The sequence below is a fragment of the Notolabrus celidotus genome, chromosome 18 (assembly GCF_009762535.1).
Source record: "Notolabrus celidotus isolate fNotCel1 chromosome 18, fNotCel1.pri, whole genome shotgun sequence".
NCBI classification, from domain to species: domain Eukaryota; kingdom Metazoa; phylum Chordata; class Actinopteri; order Labriformes; family Labridae; genus Notolabrus; species Notolabrus celidotus.
The window spans coordinates 31,533,166-31,545,300 of record NC_048289.1 but is presented as its reverse complement, the minus strand read 5'-3'; positions in this window follow the sequence as shown (position 1 = coordinate 31,545,300).

The window sequence follows — 12,135 nt, the reverse complement described above, 5'->3', positions numbered from 1 at the left end:
GGTGACCTCACGGTTTGCTTTGGACTGTTTTGCTGGAGTGAAATGTGAAATATATTTTGGAAAAGATCGCATCATCCTCCCGGGTTTTACTACGAAACGCTCCACTGGTTCCACGACAAGATCCATGTCAACAAACCCTGAAAAGGAAACGTCTATTTTCCATTATTGAAGCCAAAAAAAAGCACGAAAAAGTGACGCTAACTTCTTCATTTAATGCCGTCTTCTTTCAGGCATACATCATTTAAGAACGCATGCATTCAAAAGTTAAAGGATCACTTCAGTCCAGAACCTTAGTCCTGCCAAAGACCATCTTTATCCAAAACCACAGAGCGCCAGCGTGAGCGTCTGTGAGAGCGAGCGGTCCAGGTTTCAGTGACTCTGCTCACGTGGGATCGCCTGCTCCTCATCAGAACCGCTCCAAACATGAACGCTTGAAATGAAGACTTGATGTGCGCCTGTCACAGAAAGTTGGAGGACGCGATGCAGCATTTCACCCCGAGGGAGAAATCCATCTTACTGGTGTTTCAGTGCCGCTCAAACGCAGTGATGCCAATCCCTCGCAGTCACTGCTGGAAAAACACAAACAACAAGAGCTTTAAAGGACATTTCTGTTCTTGGAAAAGTGATTCCTGGGATTTAAAGTTGGAGGTTCTCTGGTCCAAAGTGGTTTTAGTCCCTTAAATCCTGGGATTAAGGATCCTACACTTAAAAAGAGGTTTTGTTTAGACGTTGGGACGGGTTCAGTCTCCGATGTCAGTCAAGTCTGTCACATCGTTCAAAGTTGTTTTCTTGTCTTATGTTTCAGGTTTTATTTTGAAACTCACCCTCGTCTCTTGTGTCAGGACTTTTAAGTTCCAGCTCCCCTGATTACTCTAATGAGCCTCACCTGAGCCTCTTTAACTCCTCTCCTGAGTCTTGGTTCAGGATCACAAAGTCCACATTATTCAGTCTCAGTTTGAGTCGAGGCTTAATCCTTATATAATCTTCTCCTTTGGAATCATCTACCAGTCAGGGTCCGGGAGGCAGACACCCTCTCTACTTTTAAGAGTAGGCTTCAAACTTTCTTTTTTGATAAAGCTTATAGTTAGAGCTGGATCAGGCTTGGACCAGGTCTTAGTTATGCTGCTATAGGCTTAGACTGACACACTGGGATCCTGTCTTTCCCTCTCTCTCCTCTCTCTGCCTGTCTCTCACTTTAACTCTTCCTGTCCCATTAAAGTTACTAACCATAGACCTTTCTGGAGTCCCTGAGCTCCCTTGTCTCGTAGGTTCCTCTGGATCTCTGCTGTAGATTCATTTTTTTGGGGTCTGTCATTCATCCTTTCTTTCTTTCTCTATTTCATTCCTTCTCTCTTTCTTTCTTATCTTCCTTCTCTCTTTCCTTCTTTCTTTCATTCTTTCCTTCATTCATTCATTCCCTCCTTCCTTTCATTCCTTCATTCCTTACCTCCTTCCTTCTTTCTCTTTCTTTCCTTCTTTCCTTCTTTCACTTCCTTTTTTCTTATTTCTTTCTTTCTTTCCTTCTTTCCTTATTTCATTCCTTCCTCCTTCTTTCATTCCTCCCTTTTTTCTTTCTTTCCTTCCAACTTTCTTTCATTCCTTCCCTCCTTCCTTCTACCTTCTTTCTTTTCTTCTTTCTTTCCTTCCTTCCTTCCTTCCTTCCTTCCTTCCTTCCTTCCTTCCTTCCTTCCTTCCTTCCTTCCTTCCTTCCTTCCTTCCTTCCTTCCTTCCTTCCTTCCCTCCTTTCTTTCTTTCATTCCTTGGGAAGGGACTGGATCTGATCCTGGTCTTGATGTTGGGTCTATGTTAATCCAAGTTCAGTCACAGGTCCTGAAAATTATGACTCAAGCTGGACTTGAGTCCACTTTGAGTTCTACACCACCTTCCCCCCATTATATAACCGTCCATCTCCACCCTGTGATTTACATTCAGCCTTACACTGAGGCTTTATCAGAGCTGGACTCAGACCGGACTCTAATTCATCTAACGCTCAACACCATGGAAGACAAATGGGACAGAGGGAGGAGCTGGATCTGAGTTCTTCTTTTAAATCAGTCCCTGTTGATCGACTTCAGAAATCAACCAGAGTTTCAGTCTGCACACTCCAACACAGATTCCTGCTCCTGCACTAGTTTCACTCTTCCTCAAAAGATGTCACTGTTGCTTCAAATTCAAAGAGTGCTGCTGCACAGGAAGTAGCCTGATAACAGTCTGTAACTTGAGACTGGGGTTACCACCGACTCAGGAGCTCAGCCTTGCTCCTCTGGCTGTCTCTGAGCCGGGTCCAGAATGCTGCTTCAGGGCAGGGGAGAGCATTCAGGGAACAGTTTACACCTGTGCAAATTCACTCTGACACTGCCAGACATTCAGACCTGTATGCACACAGACTCTGCAGAAACTGGACCGAATCCGTCTGCAGATATGTTACGAGGCATCCTGTTTGAAGGAATGACCGTAAAATAATGTGACTTTGCAGACTTTGCTTTGACAAACTGTGGCCTTGAGGACTTTTGTGACATGCAAGTTTGACATTAAGCCAATGTCTCTGCAAAGCAGAACCAGGGGACTATTTTAAAAAGGATAAATGCGTTAAAATCTCAGCTGTCTTCATTCGGACGGTCATGCACGAGAAGACAAACATCTCTGGAGCCTCAGATAATCTGTTTCCAGTCAGTCTTTATTTGATTGTCTGATGTCTGATTGCAGCTTCGTCATTGTTTGTCTTAATTTCATCTCATCAACATCACAGGGAGGATGTTATTGGGAAAAAAGGCGCAACCAATATCTGAAACCACAAACATGATAAAGTGGGGAAACTTAAAACTGTACATGAGGACTTTACTGGACGAGAGGGAGGAGGTCTGAGTCATACACACACACACACACACACACACACACACATAGAAACACTCAGACTCTGTACAGGCCTGGCAGCTGCGTGCTAGCATTCGCCAACTCTCACTTTGTTGTTCACTTTTGTCTTTTTCTCGCTCTCTCTGTCCAACTCGGACACGCACACACATAAATCAATTGTTATTGCTGACTGACTCGACTTGAGAGGAAATAGATTGGTATTCACACACACACACACACACACACACACACACACACACACACACACACACACACACACACACACACACACACACACACGTTCCCTCGGTTTCCAGGAAAAGCAGAGCAGAGCGTCTGAACGGCCTTCTACGAACTTTACATCATAAACAGGAGTGATGAGCTTCCCAATGGACGCTGGAGCTGATGAGAGGCAGGCAGAGCACATCAACACTGAGACTTCAGCTTTCAGTTATTTATTTAAGAGCCAATAATGAGCTTCAATCTGATAACATGGATGACATATCAGTCTCAGTTTCACTGTAAACAGGTCCTCAGAGGCTTCCCTCTGGCTTCCTTCAGCGGTATGAACCTGAAACAGAAACTGATGTTCTTGTGATGTTCTTGTAATTAACGGGTCTTCAGTTTGCTGAAATAACAACATCATGATGCAGATTAGTCCAAAGTCCAAAGTCCAGCTTTGTCAGGTCTGTCCTCAAGAGGAGAAGAAAACTACGTCTACAATGTTTGTTTGTTGAATGGAGGTCTATGAAAGAGGATTAGAGACACTGATGTTTCTTTAGCTCTGACCTTCTTCATGGAATGTTCCATTTGTTCTCAGAATTCTGACATCATCAAAGACTGAGTTCTGACATCATCAAAGACAGAATTCTGACATCATCAAAGACAGAACTCTGACATCATCAAAGGCAGAATTCTGACATCAAAGACAGAATTCTGACATCATCAAAGGCAGAATTCTGACATCACCAAAGACAGAATTCTGACATCATCAAAGGCAGAATTCTGACATCACCAAAGACAGAATTCTGACATCATCAAAGACAGAATTCTGACATCATCAAAGACAGAATTCTGACATCATCAAAGACAGAATTCTGACATCATCAAAGACGGAATTCTGACATCATCAAAGACGGAATTCTGACATCATCAAAGACAGAATTCTGACATCATCAAAGACGGAATTCTGACATCATCAAAGACAGAATTCTGACATCATCAAAGACAGAATTCTGACATCATCAAAGACAGAATTCTGACATCATCAAAGACAGAATTCTGACATCATCAAAGACAGAATTCTGACACCATCAAAGACAGAACTCTTCTGCTCCCCTCCTCGTTTCTTCTCCTCTATTTCTTTCCTCTTTCCTCTCCTTTTTTCTTCCCTCCTCTCCTCTTTTTTCCTCTCCTCTCTTTCTTTCCTCTCCTTTCTTTCTTTCCTCTATTTGTTCCTTCCTCCCCTCTCTCTCACCTCATTCTTTTTCTCTCCTCCTTCTGTCTTCCTTTTTCCTTCTCTCCTCTGCTACCTCTCCTCTTTTCTTTCCCCTTCTTATTCCCGCTTTCCTTCCATCCTTCTCCTCTCCTCTGTTCTTCCCTCCTCCTCTCCTTTTTCCTTTCCTCTTCTGTTGTCTTACATCTTGTCCTCCTCTTCATTTTGTCACATCTTCTCCTCTTTTCTAAATTTTCATCCTTCCTTCTCATTTGCTCTCCTTTCCTCTTTCCTCGTCTCCTTTCTTCTTCAAAGACAGAATTCTGGAACACCTGCTGTTGCTCTCCATACAGACTGTTCTTCCTGCTGACACCTGATTGGTCGATTACTCCTCAGACTACAGACGGAGACCAGAACCCTTCTCAGACTAAAACCCAGACCCTGAGATCCAGATCCAACATGTCTCTGAATCAGAATCTGTAATTACAGGTTAGTTGTAGCTGAAAGTAAAAAGCTTTGTCAGGTCTGTCCTCAAGAGGAGAATGTTTGTTTGTTGAATGGAGGTGGGATCCATCATTTCTGATGCTGTGTTCAGGGAAGTCAGGAAATCTGAACACTGATTGTCTTTAGTGACACAGCATTGAGCAGATTAGTGTCTCAGTGTAAATGTTTGATCTAGAACAGATTGTTAGCTGCTCTTCATGCAGATATCTCTCAGTTTATGCTGGATTGTGTTCCTCCTGCTTTTGCTCTCCGTACAGACTGTTTTTCCTACTTACTGAAGTCACACTCAATGTTTTTTGCACATGCTTTTCTTTGATTGCAGTGTGTTGAACTCTCAGGGCCACTGTACTTCTCAGACTCCTTCTTTTCCATCTGTTTCCAAAAGTAAACTCAAAGCAGAAAGAGTTTGAGACACCTCCTTGTTCCTTCTTTTATTAACTTTGAAACAGAACTCAATAACTGAATTATAAATGTTGCCTAATAACTGCCAATAATTGCATAACAGGGTTGTTACTCATCCCCCGGCGGCTCCAGAAAACAAACTTATCCCAGCCTGCAGACGTGTCATTGTGGAGAGAGACACATCATTTAATTAAACATAGTTTAACTCTGTTACGCCACAGGATCATGTGACAGGAAATCAAACAACAGCCAGTGTGAGGAGAGGAATCACATTATCCTCGTCCCCCCGGTGCATTCATTCTTACATAACAGAGCTAAATCACTTCTTAAGACCACATACGGTTTTTTGGAGAGCATGTGTCCGTGGAACCGTTCCCTGTGTTTCTGGAGATCTCTACAAAGGCCACACAGACTCCTTTGATGACTCACACGAGTCTTTCAAGACCTCGTGGACTCTCTGAACCTCATCAATCAACTCTGAAGCTTCTTGGCTTATAGGGAACAATTTGGGGGATTTAAGGATCTTTGTAGTCCCTCAAAACTTGTTCTCAGGCCAGGAGGTCTTCCCAGGAGAGGTGACCAAGTGCCAGTTTAAGGCCTTTAACAGCCAGTGGAGCCATTTGGGGGTCAATGGAACTCTTTTAAGGTGCTCTTCAAGACCACATATACCCTTAAACACCACTTAAACCACCTCAGAATCCAATGGGCTCCTTTAAAGACACTGGTACCCCTCTAGGACTACCATTAGTGTCCATTCCAGGCACCCCAGACCCTTTGGAAGACCACTTATTCACCTCAAACCTTTGAAGGAACCATTTCTGGGACCACAAGTACCTGAACAATGGAGCTGCTTCAGATCTTGAGACACCTTGGAAAAGATTGGGAACCCTTTTGTGGACCAGTTGACTTTTAAAGAACTGTGGATCACTTTCAAGTCTTTGGGGACCAAGTTAAAGAGTCCTTGTCATTTCTTGGTGCCTCTATAATCCCTCCAATGCCCAATGGAGGGACTCAAGGGATCACTAGATCCTTCAAGGATCAGTGGAACCCGTTCAAAGAACCTAAATAATCCCTTCAGAGCCTTCGAGCTGCAGATCCTTGTGTTATGCATCCAGTCTTGAACTCATCGGCGCCGCTCGCTCCCTCTTAGACCCTCTGGATTGCGTCTCTATGGCAATGAGGGTGGCAACGTCAACACACACAAACAGAGAGGCAGAGAGATGGATGAAAATCCCCTCCGCATCACTCCTCACTGACTGATGGGATGCAGCAGGAGCAGCTGAGCCGCCCCGAGGCCTGAGAGCGATCACATCATCATCCGACAGAACATTAATAACACCGAACTCGGAGGTCTTCGAGTCGGCACTAGCGGCCCCTAGAGGCAGAGCTGAGTCTTACAGCGGACTGTGCCAAGATGTTGGAGTGACCGGTCTTTGGACGGCTTCAGAAATGGACGGAGGATTTGAGCCTCAGCGGTGAGGGGAGCCGGATGGGAAGGAAATGAACCCTGCAGAGGCTGTACAGTCATATCACACAGCAGGAAGGGACAACTGTGGCACTGATTGTTGGCTAATTATGTGCAAATGTTTACCAAACAGACCAGAAACAGAGAGCTGAGTGTTCGAGGGAGCCTGTGAATATATTCAGTGAAGTTCACAGCCAAGCCGAACAGTCTGACAGAGGAGGTTCTGGAGAAAAGTGTTGACTTATGAGAGAAAAATCCAAAATAAACACATTGGACGTCTGCAGGCATCCCTTGAAAGCTGCAAGGTGACATTTGGAATACCTGGACAGAAGTTTCATATGATACCTGGTTGTCAAAATACAAACCAGAGCTGTGTCTCAGGATTTAAGGTCATTAAAGGGCTGTGGTCCGGTGACAGCAAGGGATCTAACGTGCGCTTTGGTTTATAGTTCAGAGCAGAGACTCAAGGGCATGTTGTGTTGGTGTATTGGGAAGTAATTACTGCAGAGTCCAGTATGGCTCAGATTCTATGTGCACTGTAAACCTGAACAAGTTGAAAGTTTTCAGTAATAATAATGATAATGCATTTTATTTATAGGCGCCTTTCTTGACACTGACTCAAGATCACCTTACAACATTTAAACAAACAGAGTTTAAAAAACAAACAGTAAATTAAAAAGTGAATGGACAGAGGAGTTGTGGTCAGATGGAGTAAGCCAGTTTAAACAGATGAGTTTTGAGTTTGGATTTAAAATGTGGGAGTGAGTCAGTGTTACGGAGGTCAGGTGGGAGAGGTATCAGAGTGGTTGAAGGCTCTGTTCCCCATGGTAACAAGGCGAGCAGTGGGGACAGTGAGGAGGATGGAGGATGAGGATCTGAGGGTACGGACGGGAGGAGGTCAGAGAGATATGGAGGGGCGAGGTTGTGTATGGATTTGAAGGTGAGGAGAAGTATTTTGTAGTTGATCCGGTCTGTGATGGGGAGCCAGTGGAGCTGTTGCAGGATGGGTGTGGTGTGGTGGATGGAGGCGGTGCATGTGATGATACGGGCGGCTGAATTTTGAACCAGTTGTAGTTTATGGAGGGTTTTGTGGGGGGGGGGGGGGGGGGGGGGGGGGGCAAACAGAAGGGAGTTGCAATAGTCCAAATGGGAGGTGATGAGGCCGTGAACAAGAATGGCCGTGGAGTGGGAAGTGAGCAGCAGACATTTTTGAGTATAACTGAAAATTATGAAATACGATTTCATTTGACTCAATTGTGTTCTTTCTTTTTTTTAATTTTCAAGTTTCCCTAACTCAAATTTATTTTTACATTTTTTATATTTTTAATTCATACATACAAGATGAAACTGAGTACATGTCATGGTTTGGTTAGTTTAGTGTTTTCCTTGTGTTTCATGCTTTGGCTCCATCCATCCATCCATCTTTCCATCCATCCATCCATCCATCCATCCATTCATCCATCCATCCATCCATCCATCCATCCCTCCATCCCTCCATCCATCCATCCATTCATCCATCCATCCATCCCTCCATCCCTCCATCCCTCCATCCCTCCATCCATCCATCCATTCATTCATCCATCCATCCATCCATCCATCCATCCATCCATCCATCCATCCATCCATCCATCCATCCATTCATCCATCCATCCATCCATCCATCCATCCATTCATTCATCCACCCAACCATTCATCAATCCATTCATCCATCCATCCATCCATCCATCCATCCATCCATCCATCCATCATCCATCCATCCACCCATCCATCCACCCACCCACAGTTTTTGGACTGTGGGAGGAAGCCAGAGAGAGCCCGCACATGCACAGGGAGAACATGCAAACTCCACACAGAAAGGCACCTGCCCCGACCAGGGACTCGAACCAGGAACCTTCTCGCTGTGAGGCAACAGTGCTGCCCACCGCACCACCGTGCAGCCCACCTTGCTTCCTCCCTGTGTCTATTCTGTATTAGTTATCCTTTGTCTCTCTTTTTGTGTTTTCTTAGTCTAGTCTTGTGTTTCCTGTCTTATTTTGTAGTTCTGAATCTTTGTGTTTCCTGTCTTATTTTGTAGTTCTGAATCTTTGTGTTTCCTGTCTTATTTTGTAGTTCTGAATCTTTGTGTTTCCAGTTTAGTTTTAGATCATGTCCTTGTGTGTTTCCCCCCTCTTGTGATTCCCCTCATTAGTCTGACCTGTGTCCTGTGTTCACACCTGTGTTGATGACTCTGTGTATTTAGTCCCTCTGGTTCCCCTGTCCCTGTTGTTGGATCATTGTTGGTCTTCCCTGCACCGGTACAGCGGTTTGGCGTTGTCTTTCCTTGTTACGTGCCGCTTCGTGAAGCACAGCTGAGTGTGTGAAGACTTACGTGTTGACGTTGATGATAATTAATTGTTGGTTGAACTAAACAGCTGGTTTTGAGTGCTGTACTCTTCATGGATATGAGTTAGAAGTACTGTTTGGGTTTACAGCATGGTGGTTCAGCATGCACAAGATGCAAGGGCTTATACTGGAGCTTTACAAATGTGCAGCGGCTGGGTCAGGTTTTCAGAGTGCATCGGCGTGCTCTGGTCATTCATTTTAGTATCTCTGCAGGCCGTTCATGCATGCACCTTTAATCAGTCCCTTCCCCCTCAGTCTGACCCTGGCATGTTTGGCACTTGGGTTTGCAGTGCCGAATGATTCTGCAAGTCTCTACAGCTATGGTGAGCCCTGAGGGGAAGACTTGTTTCAGGTATTCAGCCTGCGCCTGCAGCCTCTGATTTGTCTCATTAATCACATTTATAAAGCTTCAGATTCAAACACAGAGACAGTTACTTAGCTGTAATGTTTTTAAATGTCCCACAGCGTATCACATACCGTACAGAGCTCTATCAAATCGAGTTTCCACGAATGTCAGATGATGACATAATAATCAGGTGATGTCAGTAATGCTGTAGCCTGGATCAATCGAATGTTTCCAAAACAAGCAGAGTGTTTGCAGCGATGCCACGGCTCTCCTCTAGAGGAGACAAGGAACACAAAGTATCTGAACTTTTCGATGACTGTATTGAGTTTTATCTCTTATAGGAAAAATCAATCCCTGTGTACTAGTACTTGCTGACCCCAGGTCAACAGGAATGTGCAGGCATCAGCAGTGCAGAGTATAAGATTACAAAAGAGGGAGTGGAGGACATGCAGGGTGGTCAGAACAGAGGAGTCTGTTTATGAGGTTAAAAACAGGAATTTTATTTCTACTTTTCTTCCAAAAAACTGAGAAAGCTTTCACAACTCAAGGATTATTTGATCTGTCCATGTTTGAAGTTATGAAGAAGACTTTTATTCAGTCAAAATGTGCAAGAAAAAATCATACAAGCAGAAAAAAAAGAAACAAAATCAATCAGTTCCATCAGCAAGCAGTGAAACATTTTACTTTACATGTGGAAAAAGGAGGAAGAAGTTAAACTTATCTAACCCCTTCATTCACTATTATCTGTCATTATTCTCGTGCACTCCCACAAGTCACATCTTCATATTTACACCCACAATCAAAAGTAACACCCTTGAGATTCTCAACACTTGTCTTCCTCCTTGCAGCTCATGAAAGTTTTACTTTAGACCTCTTCTTGAACTGGATTATGTTCAGACATTGCTGTAGCTCCATATTGAGACTGTTCCACAGTTTTACTCCACAGACTGAAATACAAAAACTTCTCCTTGTGGTCCGAACACTCACCATCTTTAATCTTCCCTCTGAAGTTATAATAACCCCCCTCTCTGTCAAAGAACAATCTTTAGATATTTCCTGGGAGGAGATAAAATAACAAGCAAATCCTGCAGTAACAGTTTGCTGCAAGAACCTCAGATTCACTTTAAAGTACACTGTAAAGGGGCGCTGGTGGCCTAGCGGTCTAAGCACCCCACATACAGAGGCTACAGTCCTCGTCGCAGGGGTCTCCGGTTCGATTCCTGATTGGTTGGCCATTTCCTGCATGTCTTCCCCTGCTCACTACTCCACACATTTCCTGTCTCTCTTCAGCTGTCCTATACAATAAAGGCAAAAACAAATGTTCCATTTTATTTCAAACTACATCAAAGTACTTATCCCAACTTCCTGTGTTAAGTTTGTAAAGTTGGTCTCATTTCATAACTTGAAGTTATGGGTTTGATGCTCGGCTAAATTATCTGAGTCTGCTTCAGGCGAAGAACGGGGTCTCCAACTCAGATCTACAGGGGTCTTCCACACTTTCAATCCTCCACATGTGGCGCCATCTCTCCTGTCCTGTGTGGATGTAACCCCCCCAAAGGTGAGTATTCTGTTTGAGGATTGTATTGAAACTCTAGCTTTACAGTCGGTTAATTGATGGTGAGTTGATTACCGGTTACTGTCACTTTAATTTGTTTACTTAGTTAGTTTAAAGGCACTGTGAAGAGTTTTAAAGTGGCTGAGAAACAGACTGAAACTGATACTGATGCCTCTTCATGACCTTCAAAAGCAAACAAGACCATCAGCAACAACACCAATGCCTGCTCTGGTGACATTTTTAGTGCCTGAAACCGCCCTGAGGGGGTAGGTGTCAGACCGGATGATTGCTGTCTCACTTTAGAAACAGCCTTTATTTAACTGTTTCCACAGAAAATTATTACTTTAAGTGATGAATTTAACTGTTGGGAGACAACAGGATAATGTGTTTGTTGGGAACACTACTTTTGCATGTACAGGACAAGACATAAGAGGTATCACTTTGTCCACAAGGGGGCGCCAAAATCGATACAAGTCAGAAGTTCCTCACAGCAGCTTTAATAAGGCACGGCCATTACCAAGAGTTAGTAAAGCTACCTTGCAGGTGTGAAAGCGGTGCAGTAACAAAGGGACACTTTCTGAACAAACAATAATAAGTTGGCACAACTTTCACTTCTTAGTGTGTAGAACTCAAAACTTTAAGTTGCACTACATATGATAAGATATGATAAGATAAGATAAGATAGTCCTTTATTCGTCCCACAACGGGGAAATGTAAGTGTTACAGCAGCAGAGTAGACAAACAAGAGCCTATAAAATATCAATAATTAAAAAGTTATTAGCAATTCAAATTAAAGAAGTAAAAGAGATAATGTGCACAGACAGGTAGTCTAGGTATAAACAATGTACAGAACAGAACTGGGAAGATGGGTATAAGAGGTATTGCACATGTAAGAAGAGAAGGATGAACTGAGATGAAGTAATTATTAAATAGATTGTGGAATGATAAGTAGAAGGATATATGAATGATAAGTCATCTTAACACAAACTAATCAGGTGGCTCAAATGTAAGATTTCTAGTCAGCCTCAAAACTCAAAAATCTAGTGCAGACAGCTGTCTTGAAATTTTGAGTTTGCACAGCTTTTTTGTTTTAAAGACCCTCAGATTAACTTTTAAATTAGCCTCTCTCTCCTCCATGCACAACTTTAAACAGTCACACACACACACACACACCTCCACCACCCCTCCCTCCT